Source organism: Solanum pennellii, chromosome 5 (assembly GCF_001406875.1).
Source record: "Solanum pennellii chromosome 5, SPENNV200".
Classification (NCBI taxonomy): domain Eukaryota; kingdom Viridiplantae; phylum Streptophyta; class Magnoliopsida; order Solanales; family Solanaceae; genus Solanum; species Solanum pennellii.
This window is the reverse complement of record NC_028641.1, coordinates 33,282,377-33,302,727: the sequence shown is the minus strand read 5'-3', so window position 1 is coordinate 33,302,727 and position 20,351 is coordinate 33,282,377. Positions and strand designations below refer to the sequence as shown.

The 20,351-nt window shown below is 33.8% G+C and overlaps 1 long non-coding RNA gene and 1 pseudogene across 1 annotated transcript; both read left to right on the top strand.

Annotated features, from left to right (window-relative positions):
- The first annotated feature begins 598 nt into the window (after nucleotides 1-598).
- LOC107019441 lies at nucleotides 599-12,856 on the top strand (annotated as a pseudogene).
- A 4,188-nt stretch (nucleotides 12,857-17,044) lies between these two features.
- LOC107020092 lies at nucleotides 17,045-17,967 on the top strand. Its single transcript, XR_001456789.2, has 3 exons — nucleotides 17,045-17,087; nucleotides 17,565-17,653; nucleotides 17,914-17,967. It is a non-coding gene; the product is annotated as an uncharacterized LOC107020092 (long non-coding RNA).
- The last annotated feature ends 2,384 nt before the right edge of the window (nucleotides 17,968-20,351 follow it).

Below are 20,351 nucleotides of genomic sequence, written 5' to 3'. Positions count from 1 at the left end.
GAATTTAAGACCTCCACCACTTACCCCTTTCCATGCTTAATCTTTGAGTTGTGCAGGGATGTGTGAGTTGACACTGTGATAGACTTCGTTGACAAGCGAGGATATTGGATAGAGGCCTCATCAAGGAGAAGGCCAAAGTGGTGGCAACACGCAGAGGGCCAAGGATCGAGGTTCCTCCACTTAGCGAGAACTTAGCAGACATGGTGGACATAGACTAAGGGACTGAAAGTACCATACCATAGCATGCAGATACCTCTCAAGCCTCCTTCTCACATGAAGCCAGCAAGGCTCCCAGCTCATCTAGATCCACCCCACCATCTGCAACATTTGTCCTTCTTGATCGAGTCCAAAAGTTATAGGCACGTAATTCCACCCTGCTCCACCACATTCAACTTGGAATGCAGAAATCCATTGGTGAGGCAGAGGACCGCTTAAAGAAATAGGCGGCCAAGAAGGCGGAGCAGCAAATTTAGGCGGTTCATAAATGCCTTGATGCATTTGAGGTGCGTTTTCTAGCACGACCAGCCCCGCCACTGGCCTCATTGCCGTACTGAATGAGTTAGCCAGTCTACGAGCTGATATTCATGTTATCTCAGAGATGCGAGGCGCAGACCCAGAGGGTGCCCCAACAAAGCAAGTCGAAGATAGTGTACTTGAGGCCCTGTTCAAGGGACACGCTTATCCAAAGCCCGAGCCACAAGTTCATAGCAAGAGGTACTACTCCACCCACACTACTTAGGCCGATAATGATCCATGTGCAACAAATATAGAATGGACGCAGCTGGAGCAAGCTAGGAGGACTTCTTTAGCATATGAGGAGATAGATCATAGAAGGGCACTAGAGATGGCCGCTGGCGCATCTAGTTCTATTCTTGAGAGAACTACTGAGGTTGATGGCACTAGTGATGGTGTCGTTGTTAAAGATGTGCGTACTAGTGAAGGTGGACCAACTGATGATTTTTTAAGTTTCGAGAAACTAGAACCACCCGTGTTTTTAGAGTTTTTCGGTGTTATGCGCCACAGGTTTGCTTCACCTACCACACTGTATTTTTGATTTCTTATTGCATTTGAGTTAATTGCAAATTTTTTTATTGGGGATGGGATAAATGGAAAGTGAGTGGTAAGGTGAATTTTCATTAGCCCAACTCAAAATCCTCTCTTCAAGTTTTCTTGCCTGTGTTCTTTTCCCCCAAGAGACTGCTTAACTTTCTATTGAATCGGCATGTCTTAGTATGTACTAGTATAAAAGAATGAAAATGAAGCACGATTTCTTATAAAAATGATACTCCGTCCATTTTAGTGCTTGTATGTATAGGCTAGAAAAAGTTGAATGTGTTTGCTTTAAATAAGACATAAATAGACACCAGTGTATGACCTTCAACTAAAACCAGAACTGAGAAATTTGATAATGATAATCTGATAGTATAATGATGTGCCAAAAGACGGTGAGGAGATTCGAGTGTTAAACAGTTGGTGCCTACCTAAAACTTGCCTGCTTAGTCCTACGAAAGGAATATGTGTTAGAAGATAGGAAGTGATCATAGGCCCTTGTTCAAATAGCAAATATCTAGCCTAAAAAAAGTTGACCAAATGAAATAAGTGTCCCTTTTGATCCAATATGTTGAGCCTGTAATATATAAATTTTTTTATTCATCAACTCACCTTCCTAGGGTCTAAAGTTTTTTCCCTAGTCCCTCCTTGGAAATGTGCACCTCGACTTAGGCCAAAAGCCTAAGTTGAGGGATGCAGAACGTGACCTCCTACTGTCCCTGACACAAAATCGGGTAATGTGCACCTCAACCCGTGGAAAAGTCATGAGTTGAGGGTGGATTTTATGAGTGAACACCCTAAAATGGGTTTGAAAAGAGTGGGATGTTTAAAAGAAAAGGCTTAAGTAAGAAAACATGTGACTTCACGAAAAATTAATGAATAGCTTGAAAAAAAATAATAGAGGAAAGAGTTATCTGAGAAAAAGATGCAAAAGCAAAGTGAATGTCACATTTAAAAAGGGAAACGAGGAAAAGAAAAGGGGGTCAAAAGCAATGAAATGAGGTAGGAAGCTTAGCGGTAAAGTCAAGGAGGGCAGAAAAGTCACAATAATATACCGAAATGTACCACACCTGACCCTGAGCCTGCATTACAAGCCAAAAAAGTCCTACCGTGATTCTAGAGTCTACTGTGGTGAACCTAAGTAGCGAAAACAAGGGCAAGCCTATAACATAGAGTACTAACTGTATTTTAACTTGTTCTTGAGTGCGAGTTTTGATACTATGATCCTTGTAGCCAAAATGCATAATCACAGTGTGAAAAATAGGGATTTCTTTAAAAGTGAGGGCACTAGTTGCATTATGAGAAAGTTTGTATCTTTGTGAGAGGCAAAATAGAATAAGTATTTGTTGCATGGTGAATTTGTTTAATGATGTGATCCGCAGGAGTTAGCCTGTCGATCCAGAGACCGCAGGACTTCACTCAATCAAACAAAGAGTCGGGTTTATAACCATGTGATTGCTAGTGCATAAAACTGTATACTTATGTAAAAAAGTCATTATGAGTCACAGTGTGTCGCTTGAGGACAAACAAAAAAATTAGTTGATGGGTTTGATGTGACGTGATTTTACGACATTTCTACTATTCTTGCATGAAAGATGTTCAGGTGTCAATGAAAGAAAACAACTAGAAAAAAAAAAGCAGAACCATACATATGGAGACAATCAATGCTCCGTCATTCAATCGTCGGACCATAAGTGGTGACCTTAGATGAGCATCTCAGGATATTGAATGAAAATCAGGGAAGTCTGATCATGTGAGGAACCACGAGAGACAAAAGCGTTATTTGATTGATCGACTGACCATATTGATGAACCATCATTTGGTTAAGAGGAGGTTCCAGTATCTTTGGAAGATTTTATGTAGCTACGGAGAAGCCTCGACGACTCCTAGGTTTATCTACAGACCATACTGTTGGTCGGTCGTTTGATTCAGTGAGGGTGCCATCTGGGGGAGAGAATATATTCTAAGTCCTGAATGATGGAAGAAGTGTATATACAGTCGATTGGTCGACGATACCTCAAATAGTTCGCCAATTGATGTACCTTTCCTTATTTGAATTCCATTTAATTTTACGATTTTTTTTTATATTGGGTATTAAAACCTCATTTTTTAGGGTAGCTACTGTTGTTTTTGTTCTTATTGTGTATTGGAGATTGAGATTTTGCAACTTTGGGAATTAATCAATTTCCATATTTGGTTTGAACAATTTTTCTTGCAAAATCAAGTGAAGATTTCTGGGTTTATTCTTCTTGTTAAAGTAAGTTCATGATTTCTTCATCTAAAATTATGAATTGTGATCTTGCTAACATGGATAACTAAATCCACAACTAGGGTTGCGGGAATCATGGGTAATTAACAAAGTATAACTAGCAATTAAGCAATACTCTTATAGTGTTTTTGCATGAATTCATAATTATTTCACTTAGAAGTCTTTTTAAAGAGTGCACGCGTTATAACTCCGCTTGCTGCTATTTGCTTGACAAAGGAGGAATTTTTATCAAAAGAATTATCAATATAGATTTAGTGTGATACTAACTTATAGGCTAGTGTCGATTCCATACATATATTATGATGTCGAATATGAGGTAATTGTAAGGATTAGTAAAGTATACACACGTAAACAGAGAAAGGTGCGCGGTGAAATTCTCTAGATGCCGGACCAAGGATTTAGAGATACCTAACTTATCACTTTGCATGTAATACACGAGAAAAAGATTGCTATTGTTAGGAATATTGCATTATGAACCTGTGGGAAACAAAAATACCATAGTTACTCTCACCTCTTAATAAAAGCTAATGTTTACTTTTGTCAAATTGATAACTCCACTATTTACGAAATTTGTTTGACAAACCCCCTCTTTACTTACCTGTTTTGGAAAAGTATTGACTAAATAGATATAATTGTGCATTTAATATAAGTCTAAACTATTTTCCTCGTGGGATCGACCCCAACCTACTAGTTGGGATCTGTACTTGATAACGATTGCTTATACTTCTTTAGGGAGGCATAATATGAGCATATCAATGACTCCATTATACTTGATTACACCGACACAACCTAAACTTCTCTTCTTATGCAACTAATAGTCTCCCGAAGCTCATCTAGCTCAACACGAATGACAACTATCCCATTGGCAAGAGTCCAGAAATAAGAGGCTCATATAGCCACTTTGCTGCACCATATCCAACTGCTGAAGGAGAAATGCATCGTAAAGTGTTGTACCCAAATAGAGGAAAGGCTGGCTAAGTAGACAGAGCAGCAGATCCATGCAGTCCACAAATGCCTTGACACATTTGAGTTAAGAGTATTTGCACGACTAAATTCACAACGAACCTTGCCTCCATTCAGATGGAGTTGGCGAGTATTTGAGATGATGTAGATGTCATATTTGATATGTGTGTGGATGAGAAATAGCATGAAGTGACAGATTAGGCTGATAATACCATTTTTGAGGTCTTGTTCAAGGCACCTGCATAGACACACTCTGATCCCACCCGTGTTCGTGGCAACAGGCATCGTTCAAGTCGCTCCATTAAGGCTATTGATGAGGTCTATCTAGTAAAAGGGAGAGTACGCAGGAGGAGAAGGCTAAGAGGACCTCCATAATACCTGAAGAAATGTGCCATATGAGGGTGTGTGATGTTGTTGTTCGGGAAACGATTTCTGGTCCCGTAAGTTGAGATGTGAGCACTACTGATGGTGCAGATAGAGTACTAACTGGTACCACTAATGGCGTTATCCTTGCAGATTTGGGCACTTATGAGGGTGAACCAATTGTATACCCAGCTGGCTTTGGGAACCAAATCCACCAGCTTGTTGATAGGTCTTCAGCGCTTTGCGCCATAGGTTTTCTTCATAAAATATCAATTACATTTTTGTGTTTTTTTGTACATTGGGGATAGTTGCACTCTCTTTTTTTGGGGGTGGGGTAAACGGATTGTTAGTGATAGGGGTGAAGTCTTAGTAACCAACTCATGATCCTCTCTTGGATTTTTCTTTCATGTGTTTCTCCCCCAAGATATTCTTAAAATATTTTTTGAACCGACATGTGTTAGGATTGTATGGGTAGAAGCAGGAAAGGTTAAAGCATGATGGCTTGTGAAAAATTAAATATGTCCAAAAGTTGTAATATTTTCTTGAATTTTTAGGCTAAGATAAGCTGAATGTATTGTCTTTAAATATGAGATGATAATGCAAAAACTGCATGACCCGAGACTAAAACTTGAACTGGCCAATCTAATATTCTTATAATGGGGTGATGTGCCAAGTGAGGGTGAGAATTAATTATTGTTCAATAGCTGATGACAAACGAGAACTTTCCCCGTTAGTCGTGCTACGATAATGTACACTAGAGGCTAGGAAGTGATCATAGGCCCATATTCGAAATAGTCCACAACTATCGTAGAAGAGTCCAACCAAATGAAGTGTATTTCCTTTGATCCAAATACTTTTAGCCTAAAATAGATCATTTTTTCTAACTCCCTACTTCACCTTCCAAAAATCAAATGTTTTGACCCATAACCCTCCTTGGACATGTGCACCTTGACTTAGGCCAAAAGACTAAATTTAGGGTGGCTAATGTAAAGTAAACTGATCTCTTTATTGGACCTTACACGACATCAGCTAATGTGCACCTCTACTCATGCAAAAACCATAATTTGAGGGTTGCTATGAAGGAGAAAATCTAGAGAAAAAATTTTATGAAAAGAGTTTGGTGTTGAAAAGAAAAGAAAAGAAAAATGAAAAAGAGGATATGACTTTGTGAAACTAAAAAGAATAAAATCATCAAAAAGAAAGAAACTGAAAAATAAAACAGTTGCAAAGTTCAAAGTCCCATCTATGGTTGAAACGAATCAAAGGAAAGAAGATGGAAAGGTAGGATGTCGAAGATAGAGCAAAAATAGGTAGAAGGCCTAATGTAATGTCAAGGAGGGTAGGAAGTCACTAAATATACTAAAATGTACCACACCTAACCCTAAGCCTACATTACAAGCTAAGAAAGTCCTATAGTGATCTTAAAGTCTAGTTTTTATAGTCTAAGCAGTGAAACTAAGGGCAAGCCTATGGCATTGAGCACTTACATTACTTGAACTTATTTCTGAGCATGAGTGTTGAAATAAGTCCTTGTACTTAATTATCCACTCATTGTGTGAAATTGGAGGGTTTTGTTTAAAGTGAGGGCACTAGTTACATTGTTTGAGAATTGGTACCTTGGTGATTGGAAAAAAAGTGAAGGTGGTTGTTGAGATCTCAATCAGCGTCATGTTATGATCTGCATGAGTTATCTGGTCGAGTATGAGACATAGATTTTCACTCAAACAAAGGTTCATGAGATTGAATTTCCTGCTTCTATACAAGTGTCGCTCAAATTCGTAGTTCGTCGCTTGTGGACCAACGACAAATTTAAGTTGACGGTATTTGTATACAATTAGTTAACAGTATGGCTAATGCATTTAACTTAAGACTTGTGTATGTCTTATGCATTTTTGTATTGATTTTGATCGTTTTTTATCATATTTTGCTGGAATTGTTTTTAGGCGCAAAATTAAAGAGACAACAGAAAAAGTGCAGAAAAAGGCATGCACTGAAGAAACGCCGGATCATAGATCCATTGACAGCCCGTAGACGAGTATCCTATATGGGAAGCCCAGGCATTGGATGAAATCAGAGAAATCTGAAAAAGTGTGGAACCACAACGAGCATTGATGGTCCATCGGTAAATTGATAGACAATACAGATAAATCTTAGAAGGGTACTCTGAGGGTTCCACTACCTTATTTTTGAAGATTCTATGTATGAAGTCACGAATGGGCATTGACAGACCGTCGATTGATTGATGGAAAATATTGGTGGTCCGGCATTTGATTCTGAGAGGGTATATTATGGATGATGAAATATTTATTATCTCCTTGCTTATGGAATGGACTTACGGGCCATATATCCATTGACGGTCCGTAAGTTTGTCTCATATATTAAAGACGCGTGCCTAAACAAACTTTCCTTATTTTGTTTCCTCTTTAATTAGGAGTTTGTTTTCTATAAATACGGTATGTAAGCCTCATTTTTGGGGTTGGCTTCTACTTTTATTGTTCTAGTTTGACAATTTACAGATTAATTTTTTCAAATCTAAGCAATTATTGATATCTTAAGTTGATTTTGAAGATTTTGGTGTTGATATTCAAGTTTAAATTCTGGCTTTATCATTCTCATTACGTAAGTTCATAATTCTTTCATAAAAAATAATGAATTGTGTTCTTGTGATTATGTGTAACTAAACTCGACAACTGGGGTTCTAGGAACCATGAGGGATTAACAACGTGTGAATAGTAATTAACAAATCTTTGAATATTATTTTGCATGTTTTGATAATTCTTTCGTTTAGAAATCTTTTTAGCAGTTGCAAATATTAAAACTCGCCTTGTTGCTGCTTGACAGACCAAGGAGGTAATTAAGAAGAAAAGAATTATAAACATAAATTTAGTGTGATACTATCTAATAGTCTAGTGTTGGTTGGTGTGAGCGTGAAAACTAAGTCATACATAGATGTGATGTCTAATATGAGGTAATGTAAGGGTTAGTTAATTATATGTATGTAGTCGGACCAAGGTGCGGGTTGAAATTTTCTAGATGCCGGACCAAGGATTTCAAGATACATAGCTTATCACTTTGAATGTAATATACTAGGAAGTGATATTACTAGCATTACCGCATTAGGAGGTATTGGAGATAACGTAAATCATAGTTATTCTCTCATCTTGTTGCATACCAAGGTTAACTCTTGCTTAATTGATAATTAAATAACCTTAGGAATTTTTTTACAACCGCCCCCTCCTTTTCAATTAATTTTTTCAAAAATACCTTGACAAAATGAATATAATTGTGGGTTAAATTTAATATAAAACCATATTACTCATAGGATTGACTCCAACCTACCTGTTTGATTATTTACTTGGTAATAATCATGTTGATTGTTTAGGGAGGTGTAATTTGAGAGTATCAGAAAGCTGGTGCGGCACGCCCCATCTGCGCTAGAGAGGTTGTGGCAAGCGCCCGCTTTGCTCCATTTTGCAGCATTTACTCTTTTGGGGCTCGCAACCCGTGCAAGTTGTCTGTCTGGGACGCTGACGCCATTTGTTCTTCGTCGTTTAGCCCGTTGAAGTCCTTCAAAAGTGTACTAACACTTCATATAAATTCTAACTACTCCAAATGACTTCTTAACATATACAAATCATTTTTATGCACACCATCAATTCATAAATTCAAATTCAAGGAAAGTTAAGAGCCAAGTCTAGAGAGTTCTTAGAGTCTTTCTGAAAGTCTTCTGCATACGGTTAAAACATTTTTTTAAGAACATGAGCATTTAGTTGAGTGAGAGTAACAATGATTTTCATTTCATCAAAAGATTATATGGGAACTAAGTATTTTTAGACTTAAAATGTTTTCACATTTAGACAATAAAGGAATCACCGATTTCCAAAAGCGTTTCATAAGTAGTTTTGAGTTCCACCTCTTTTAATAGATAAACTTTTAAGTAATATTCTCAAACCACAGAGAACGAGTTATGTTTTTAAACATATTAGTTGCGTATTATTTGGAAGTTGTATTGAGAACCTATTGTGGGACGAGTTTATCATAACTCAAGTCTCAATAAACCATTTAGCTACCTTGGGTAGAAAGGTTCATACTCTTTAGATGATTCCTTAATTGTTTTTAGCATAGACTAGTGGATACAATTAGTTGAGGTGCTTCATATTTTGGCAAGTTATAGAATAGTTCTGGTACGTGGGCGAGATGTTGTATCATCACATAGCTCTAAGTGATTAATGTATGTATATATAAATATATACACACACACATTAAGTTGTTATTTTTATTTTTGAATACATTGAGTTTCTACCTACTGCTTAAATGCTTTATATTAATTGTATCTTTATTATTGTTCATTTACGCATTGAGTTTAGTATCCGTCAGTTGAGTAAACCTGAGGTAAGTATTTCTTTCAGAATGAAGTTCAATCTTATTTCAAGGTTATTTTTCCCCTAACATGTTCGTAGATTCAATGTACTGATGTCATCTAGACTGAATCTCATTTTATGATGCAGATACAGATAATCACAATTAGTACCCAGCGTCTCATTGATCGTGTCAAGTACTCAGAGTCAGCTGGTGAGACACCTTGTTTTCCTCAGGATCCCCTTTTTACATTGTTTTTAGCATGTTCAATTGTTAGGATAATCGGAGGTCTCTTCCCGACATCTCTTATAGTATAGAGGCTTCATAGGTAGTTAGTTATTTGTTCTTTCGACTTTCAATTTTTAGTTGTTAAGACTTGAGTTGCCATGTTGGCTAAGTTGAATGTTTGTTTCTAAAACATTCTAAGTTTAGATTGCGATAGTTGAGTTTAAATTGCATTTTAATTCTCTTATTAATGCTTAAAAATTATCTTTTGAAGCCTTGGAATTAATACATTGTAGAGTTTTATCTTTTTTCACCTCATACCTAAACCAAAACCCAATATGCATAAGTCATAACCATTAACTACAAATAATTCAATCTTCAATAATCACGAAATGTTGATGGTATAACTAACTTTCAATTTGAAACAACAAACTCAAATAATTAGAGAGTGGAAGAACATGAGACAGTGTATGCCTGTAGAATATAATTGTAAAGAAGCAAATAAAATTTTTCAAAAACGATTATGAAAGTACGTTGTCACTATACTACATTGTATTTAATAAGTATGTCAATGTTTAGAAATAAGATTGAAGGATTAAAAATATGTAATGAACATGAAGAAGTGAAATTTTAATTATTATGAACACCGTGTAATATATTTTAAACGATACAAGGAAAATAATATTGATTATTCAAACTGAATGGACTTTTGTCATTTTACTAGGAATGGTTATTTTTTTACAAGATTTTGTTCTTGTTATTTATTAAGGTTGGTGAAAAGGTCATGCTAACTATAAGAATATTCATGTCTATTTTGCCATATTAGATTAATTCAACAAATATTTTTTGAATGTACATATATCTTTTCTTTTCTCAAACTAAGTAGTATCATAACATAAAATTAAGCAAATAAATGTGTGTCTTCTCTAAATGTTAATATTTTTAGATAAGATATGCAGTCACTTTTCAACGTCAGAACAGATAAAAATACTATGCTTGAGTAATCTCACCCTAAATTATAATTTCATGTATTTGGAAAAAGTTAAAGAATCAAACATATGAGAGTCCACGAAATTATAGAAATTCTAAAATTTTTGAATAGATATAAAAGCTTAGTGAAACATCAATATGACTCATCACTTGAATTTTTTTTATTTCTTAGGTTACATAGGAAAAATGAATAGTACCTACATTTTTTTGTTTGATTATTTCAAATTGTTGAACTCTTACAGGCATTAAAACAAAATAACACTCTTTGTAGAAAAATTATTATGTAGATAGATAATGTATATGTGCTACATGTTGAATTTTTTGTATTCTTTTTCATATTTTTACTTCTTCATATTCTATTTTTAATTTACGTTATTATGTTTCTAATTATCTTTTAGTCATGCTTTTTATCTTTATCTTGATAGCACAGGATATATCTGATAATAAGACATACTAAATATTATTGTGTTTTTTGTATTTCTTAGACAAAATTACTATAAATTTTTGCAATTCTTGCATCTTTTTTAACTGAATGATAAAGATGATTCTCGGAACAACAAAAAATGTCATGCTTTTGTATCTCTAATTTGTTAGCACAAGATATGATTGATATTAAAAGATACTACTATTATATTTTTCATATCTTATACTAAAATACTTATGCATTTCTTGTGTTTTTTTACTGAATAATAATTATAGTTCACGAAACAATAAATATTTGTGCATTGTACCTCTAATTTGGTGGCACATGTTATATCTAATCATAAGCATATTACTTGTTATCATTATACTTTTTTACTTAGATTAAAGTACACATGCATTTCTTACATTTTTTACTGAATAATAATGATAATTCCAGAAAAAATAAAATATTTTGATTTTGTATCTCTAAATCATCAGCGCACATTATATTTGATAATAAAACAAACTACTTGCTATCATTATTATTATTCTGCAACTTACTTAAAAGTATTCATGCATCTTCTATTTTATTTTTTTTCCTAAATATTAAATTTAATTTTAAAATAACAGTAACTTCAAATACTTCTTGAAGCTTTTAGAAAAATGGGTAAAATATCGTTTAATACTTTTTATTAAATAAATATTTATAAAATATAGAAACCTAACACTTAAGATAAGTATCTAAAAAAAGATGATGAATTTCCTAGAAATTTTTTATCTAGAACCATATATATACTAGTATAAATATGTGTAACCCTAATTAATTGTAACAAAGCCAGTTCAAAAAAAAAACCAAAATTCTCCTGCCTAAAACCGTTATTAACCTTTATTTATTCTTATGTTCTCACCACCGAAAAGATGAAAAGTTGAAGAATGAAAAATCTCATGTTCTTATAGCACTTTTTCAAGGCCAAGGTCAAATCAATCTAGTCATTGAATTTACTTTAACCGCGAGCCTATCAACTTTCAGTGGGATTAAGCTTTGATCCTTTCTCTTATGGCTACGATGGAAAACAATTAAGCTCAATTGATGACTTTTATTTGTTCTATTCTTCTTCAAAGCCTTGGGGTAAAAACTCTTTTTAAATTTGATCCAATCAAGTGCAAAAAATTGTACCCCTTTTTCTCATGTCATATATACAAATATCATAGAATGGGTTTGTTTAGTGGGAAAAAATTGGATCCAACCCTTCCACAATATTTGATGTTTACTATATAGATTCACAAACTATTCTGATTATTTATAAACCTGTAATGCTAAGGATAACATAATATAGATACCGGGATTGCCACCACTTAGTCCAATTGATTCCCATTTTTTGTGTTTGATAATGTGGAAACTAACAACTGGGTAGTTAAGTCTATTAAAAGGCAAATTGAAATGTTTAATAGTGAAGAAAATTCAAGAGATCTTGAGAAGACTTCTATTTTTTGTGAATTTTAAAGCTTGTTACTATGGTGGGAATTGGGACTTCAATTTCTTCAAAATTACTTGATTATGATACTTTTCGAGTTGATACGAGTGAGATTAGTTTGAAAAACTATATGGATTGGTTGAACTCAAAGGATAAGGGATCATTTATCTACATGGCATTTGGTAGTTACTCAGAAATATAAAGTCAATTTATGGAGGAGATTGGTCACTGATTCCTGGAAAGTATGTTGACCATCTTTGTGGAGATTAGGGAAGGACAAGATAGAGATAAAATGGAGGACAAGTTGAGTGGCAAAGACGAACTTGAAAAGAAAGGGATGATAGTGATTTGCTGCTCACAAGTAGAAGTACTTAAACACCATTCTGTTGGTGGTTTTCTGAATCAAAGTGGATGGAATTCAACTTTAGAGAGAATAGCATCTGAGGTACCTATCGTGGCATTTCAACTCTAGAATGATCAGGTTTGTCATGCAAAACACATTCAAGATATCTGGAAGAATTTTGTTAAAGTTAATGCCAGTGAAGGAGGTGTGGTGGAAACAGATGAGTTCAATAGATGTATGATAATCGTGATGGGAAGCGACGAAGAAGGGGAAGAATTTAGAAGAAAGGTCAAGAAATGGGATGATTTAGCTAAGGAAGCTATGAAAGAAAATGGTACATCAAGAGTGAATCTTAAGGCTTTTGCTAATGAGTTTTTACTTTTCATAATGAGTACTAAATTACTCGTGAATAGATGATTTTAGTAAAATAGCTAGTAATCAATTAGTTTATGAGCAAGTTCTCCATTTCATAAGAAATAGTGAATTTGTTTAAAATTATTCATAATGAAATAATTTTCTCTATTTCTGAAATAATTATTTTTATTTCTTACTCACTTAAAACTTTAATTTTTTTTCATTAATTTATTATCTTTTAACTTTTAATTATTTTTAGAAAATTGTTTTTGTTTTTTTTTAAAAAATATTTTATAAATATTCTCCTTATATTTTAACGAGTTTTTATATATACGACTTCTGTAACTAAATTTCAAATAAAAGCAAAAGGAAATACAAAGAAATTAAAAGGAGTAAATAAAATGAATAGAAAATAAAAGTGAAAAAACAATGAACGAAGGTAGAAAAAGTATAAAACAAAGAACACATGTACTAAATTAATTTAAATACAAGATAAGGAAAATGATATTCTTTTGAAAAAAAATAAATAAAATGCTTTAAAAACTTTGTTAATTATTTTTTAATAATTTTTTTAAAAATAATTTACACACGTGAAAGGCACGTGTGTACAAACATAACAAACTTAGTTGATTGAATGTGTCACATCAGTACAAAAGGGGCACAAACATGAATAATTGAGTTTGAGGGATAATCGGACCCTAATTAAATTAAGGCATGTAACTAGATTTCGGTTATAGTTGATGAGGGGTATTTATGCATTATCCATCTAAATTTTTAATTGAATATATTCCTATGTCATACTTTTGTAGATCTTATTTTTTAAGCACACATTATCTTTTATCGTAAAACATACTACATGCTATCATTAAGTTGTTACTTATTACTCTAAATTACTCACATTTCATGTGTGCTTTTTGCTAAATAATAAAGTTGATTCTTTATATAACAAAGAATTTCAAATATTTTTTAGAACTTCAACAAAATTTGAGTAAATGTCTTTTCATATATTTTATTCAACTTTTTTTTGTATAATCTCAAAACATTAATATTTAAGGTAGATGTTTATAAAATATGATAAATTCTTTAGATATTGACTAGTACTAGTCATGGGCACGAGTGTTGCACGTGTGAGCAATACTAAGTTGTCTCGTTATCTATCGAGAGACATTTGTAGAATTGTGTTGTCATGAGTGTGTTGAATATTGTTGATGTAGTATAAGTGTACATTGTTTTAAATAGTCTTCTCAGTAGTGCATATGTTGTTATTGATCTTGTAAAGTGATAAAGATAATTGATGTATTTCATATATGTAGGATATTTATGTGCTAAATTAAGAATGACATCATCCACTTAATATGAAGCATCAAATATGTAGCCTGAAAGTAATGTAAATTTTGAATAATCATAATACTAAAACATTAGAATGCAATACAATAACAATAAAAACGAAACATAAACATGAAATCATACAATGTTAGGTTAAAAGTCAAATATTTATGTGAGTGGATTGAGTGACTCAAACAATTATCGTGAATTACGTTACACCATTGAGGAGTGTGGATTTATGAAGAATCGCTTATGTCTGCATAGGTTTGTCAGTGTCTTCTAAACTTGAGATATGAAGTAATGTTACATTGTTAGGATTCCGCAATTTGTAAGGATTTAATTATCTATGTTACAATGGACATATATGTATAAGAGGTTATCGTAACTAAGACATCTTTATAGACGATATTCTCTCTGTATATCCATTATGAAATTTGGATTTCTCTTTTAGGTCAACTAATTTTGTTGTGGACATTGGGATCCCTCTTGAGAGTACAACGTACAACTAACCATGTGAGAAAACATGTTGGTCCAAATACAAATCAATTTTTGGAATTGTTTGACCTTGCGGTTTATTTGTAGTCCTTGCAAAGCAAAGACATACTAGAAATTGCTTTTGAATGAATTTAAATGGATTGTCTTCATTTTATTGTGGTGACAGTTTAATTCTAAGAAGAAACACATGCTTCGTTTCACAATGACCGCTTGATATTTCAGCATGCAAGACATTCTGGACGAACCTTCGGCATATTATCCTGAAGTCATTGCATAAGTAGGGTCTAAATTCTTTTGTAGCATGATGGGTAATTTTTCTTTAATCTAACATCCATTTAATAAGATATGTCTGTTTCTCTCCAATATACACGCAAGTGTATGTAATCGTGCTAGTAATATAGATTCTTTTTAGAAATGAGTTATCATTCCCAAGGAACTTATGATCAATTTATATTAAAGCTTAATTCCGCAACTAAAAGTAAAAAAGTCATTGTTTCAAGAGTTGATGGTTTGTGATTAACTACAACTACTTTAGAAACAAATAAAAGTAACTAAGATTAAAGGATTTAAAGATGGTGTTTGAAGCAAGAAAGAGACAATTCCATGGCTTCACCGTATGTTGAATTTCATGCATCATAGTATCGACTTAGAACTAATGTTGGTTGTCAAGTTACCTGTTTATAGGATTAATTATATGAGTCGGGCTACACACCTCTCATCGCCTACCCCAATCAGATACCTAACTAGATCGTTAAGTGGGGATAAGTAAACTAATTGGTGGGAATTCATATTTCATCCTATTTTGTAACAAAGCAAGTTGTTCGTCTGAGCGTCACTCTTGAACACAAATCACCTCAATCTAATGGGTTGATCGATCTCTCTATATTCTCTGGTCTATCTAACCTATCCTCTCTCCATTTTAATATTATTCAATAGATTTATCTCTTGGTGATCAGGCACAAAATACTAAAACAAGAATATATAAGTAACTTATAATGATAACAAAAAATTAATTCAAAATGCAATTATTAATCAGCATTGAATCTGTATCTACAGCTCCAGAACATGGTCTTTAGCTGCTAATCTCTAAGAAAACAAGAAGAAGAAAAGAACTCTAAAAAGTATTGACGACTTTCTCTTCGAAAGTATCTCCTAAATTCCTTCTCTAATTCAATTTTCTCCAACAACTATTTTATGGACTATTTATCGATAAAGTAAACCCTAAATAAAATATTTGAGTCCAAATCATATTAGGAATCCAAAAACAAAACCAAAACTAAAGGACTTGGAATTTTTCCCGTGCGTAAAACACTGTAATTGCCTCAAGCTTAAAGTTGTTACACCTTAGATGAATGACATGTGGCAGCAGCAGCGATTCAATTTGAATTATGTACATATATTTCATATACAAAAATATTAATATAATATTCAATTTAATCCATTAAGTTGTCCGCTTGATTTCCTTCTTCAATCTTCTATATTTAATTCGTTTCAACTCCAAACTTCTTCAATTTTCCACCAAATTAATACTACAAATAACACTACACCATTTTAGGCCTACGACCACACTTATTCTGGACTACACTTGTAAAGTGTTGCCTAAAGTATTTTTGAGAACGCTTTTAAAGCGTAGCCAAAATTTTTAACTTTTAGCTACAATAATTTTGGCAACAGTTCAAAAGTGTACTCTTTAATAATATAAGATACACTTTATAAGTGTTGTTAAAATATGATATAATTGGCAACACCTATTTACATATATGACCACACTTCTAAAATGTCCTATTTTTATAATTGAAAAAACAACACTTTATAAGTGTTGCCTTAAAATTTTTCACTCAAATATTATATTCCCTCCAATATTTTTAACACTCCCTCCCATTTTTATTGGCCAAAAAAATAAACATTAATTAATTATAAAACAAAAAGAATTTCTATTTCCTTCTCCCTTTCCCATTCCTTTTCTGAAGACCTCACGCTTTCCCTTTCCTTTCTCTGATATTCTGCTGAAGATGGAGCTATTTCGTTCAAGTCACGCTTTCCCTTTCCTTCCTCGAGCTGAAGAACTCACAATTTCTTTTATCCGAGCTGAAGATCGAACTTAAGATCGAGCTAAAGATCGAGCTGCAAAACTCATCGAGCTGACCGAGCTTTCTCTTCTCCGAGCTGAAGATTTTGTCAAGGTACGAGCTGAAGATTTCATCCAGTTTCTATATATATGACATAGTTTCAATCATTTTTTAAAACTTGCGTGTTAAATTTGTTTTGACATTTATGTAGCTATAAAACTTTTGAAACATGTAGATTCTCCTGAGTAGCTAAGCTGAAACACAGAAGAATTGAGTTGAAGATTCTCCTCTCCATATTTTTTGATTTGCTCGACGAAATGAAGAGTTGATGCTGAAGAACTGGGGATCGAAGAAATGAAAATCGAAGAGCTGAAGGACGGAAGCTGAAGAACTGATTTCATCAAGTAAGTACAAATTTAGACTTACAAATTTACAAATTTCATCAGTCGTTTTGGCCATAAGTATAGATAATAACTCTATTTGCTGGAAATCTGTCAAAACGCGGCTGGGTCGACGGACCTCGCGACGGGACGTCGTGGTCACGACGAGCCGTCGTGGACCTCGCGACGGGCCGCCGTGGACCTCGCGACGGGCCGTCGTAGTCATGAGAGGCCGTCGTGGTCATGACGGGCCGTGGTCATGACGGGCCGTCGTGGTCATGACGGGCCGTCGTGGTCATCCGTCGTGGTCATGACGGGCCGTCGTGGACTCCGTCGTCCCATACTTGCAAGTTTCTTCTGCTACTTCTCTGATCTTCATGACGAACATGCAGGACGGACCGTCATGGCTACGACGGTCCGTCACGCTTTCCGTTACAGCTGAAATTTCAAATTGATTAATTGTTAAATTTCTTAATTTTGTGTTCTTTCTTGATGGAACAGATTTGTTTACTAGAGGAATTGATATTCAAGCAGTTAACGTTGTTATCAATTCTGATTTTCCTAAGAACTCAGAAACGTATTTGCACAGGGTATGTATAACAGATCTTTGATCTTGCTTATTGACTTATATATTGTTTTTGCTATTTCATCATTGGTAATTTATTGTTAGTGGCTTTGGTTTGAATTGAGCTAAGGTTTTGTTTCTCTTGACCACTATTCATCTTGCTTGTTTGAACATCAAAAGATCCAATCTAATTTTCTGTAACTGCTGGATTTCTTGCCTCTCTATATTGTTGCAATCTGAACTTCTTACCTCTTCTATATAACTGCCAATATCTTATTTGTGTAGGGAAATGGAGGTGATCAAATTTGAAGTGGATGATGAAGAGTTTTTGAACTATTGTAAAAGTTTAAATACATATTTGATTTATTGTGTACACATTTAGAATATTGATGTATAAGTATGGGTATGTACACAACACATACTATCTTTTGGTTGTACATGAAATATTTCTCGAAGTTTATTTGAAATATATAGCTTCAATTTAATGATTAATTATTTCATTTTGTGTTTTAGGTCACTTGTATGTATGTAAATATATTATATATATTTGTGCTACATGTAGGCTTATAAATGTTGAAGTTACACTTTGTAGGTGTTGCTCTAGGTAGATAAAAAGTTAAACTTTGAAAGTGTTGCAATAGATGACCAATAAAAGGCAACACTTTTTAAGTGTGACCAATATATCTGAAAAGGCAACGATTTTAAGTGTAGTCTAACAAAAAATAGGTGTTGCTAATGCACGTCTTCAAAGCGTTCCCTTATACCTATTTGGCTACGCTTTATAAGTGTAGCCAAAGATGGCAACATTTAAAAAGTGTTGCCTAATGTCAAAGGTTACGCTTCTTTTGGGCAGCCCCTAAAAAGTGTTGCTGAATGTCCAAAAATGTAGCCTTTTATCAAAGGCCACACTTTTTGCTAGTTTAGGCTACACATACGTGGTGTTGCTGTAGGCCGAAAATGGTGTAGTGTAAAATACACTATTTAGCAGAATTCATAAAATTCTTTCTCAAAACGGACAAATATAAATAATAAATATGAGGAAAACAATAATTAAAAATATGTATTTTTGGCCTCACATCATCACCCCACACTTAAACATTTCCTCTTCCTCGAGCAACATTAAAGCTCATCTCAAACAAATCAAAATAGGAATCTCATCACTTTAGTTAATACAAACAATTAGGTCATATATCAATTTCCAAACACCAAGTACACTTCTCAATCATTATGCAAGACATCCAAATAAACAACTAACCTCTAACCTCCTAACCTCAAGGAATGACTTTAAACTTATCAAATTCAAGCTTCTTCACCTACTTCCATCAAAGAAAGTTAATAAAATCATCTATCTATCATGACACAAGTACCCTCACAAAAAGAAATAGTCCACACACTCAAATCAAAAGATTGAATATAAATTGAGGACTTTGCATAAAAGTCCACTAGTCTATGCTAAAAATCACTAAACATATCATCTACTTTGTTTATGGGGAATGGGAGTTGTCTAAACTCTCCCCTATATCAGTGTTCAATACTACTCCCAAAATATGTTTCTAGATCTTATTTTTAAAAACATACTTCTTTTTATGATATGAGATAATTGCTCAAAAACATAGCTCAAAGACTATCTTGGAAATCATAGTTTACTCTTGCTTCATTTAGAAAGTATTTTCATTTTTTTCTGGAAACTAGCTCAAAGGCTGTTTAGAAATCAAGGTTTACTTTCTTGTTTAAATGTGAAAACATTTTAAACACGTTGGGAATGCATAGTATCCATATAATTCATTGAGGAAATTAACTTCAAATATTACTCTTTACTCTTTTCTCAACTTGAACTTTAAGTCTTAAAATAAAGTTAAACCGTTTGTGAAAGACTTTTGAAAACTTTATAACACTTCTTTGGTTGCTTCTTAACTTCTAGACTTTATTCTCATTTATTTTCACTTTGATCTTATATTTCCTCGAAATGAGTTATGAAGTCAAGCTTCATGATTTCATGTTTATCGATGATTTCATGATGTTTATATGTACCTTAGAGTGTTGGGATCAACTAGAATACATAGGTACATCACTAAGGAACTACTACGAAATGGTGGAGGAAGAATAGGGTGACATGGCATCTGAAAGAGGGTCGATTTATTTTTACCAAACACCACCCTAGGCAGTATTGCAAATGCCTGCAACACTCAACCTATCTTACACCCACAAATTTGACTAAAGTATAGAAATACTTTTAGAGCAAAGTTAAACAACAGACAGAATGTACAGGAACTCGTCCCAACCTTTATTAATCTTATAATTAATACAAAGAGAAGGCTTCACGAATTTGTCTAAGTCCAGAAACTCACATTATGCCTTAAACGAATTTCCTCCATAAATAAAATTTCTGCACATGGCAGTTACATGCGGCAGTTACAAATGCCACTTGTCCGACAGTTGTCATCACAAGATTCAAACTAAGTTTCCAACAACTATATTTCTAACAGATAGAATCTAATTCAAATTACATCCTTATCCACACGAAATATTAATATTCTAACACTTAGAATATTTCATGCTACATTCCAACACTTACAATATTTTAGCCAGCTTCCAACACTTAGAATATTTTAGCTGCCCTTCAACACTTAGTTTTATTTCGGCAATTCACCTGAAATGCCTTTGTTCTTGCCATCGTCAAGTCTTCACAGCTTTGCCTTTTCAAGACGACACGCTGCCTTGCC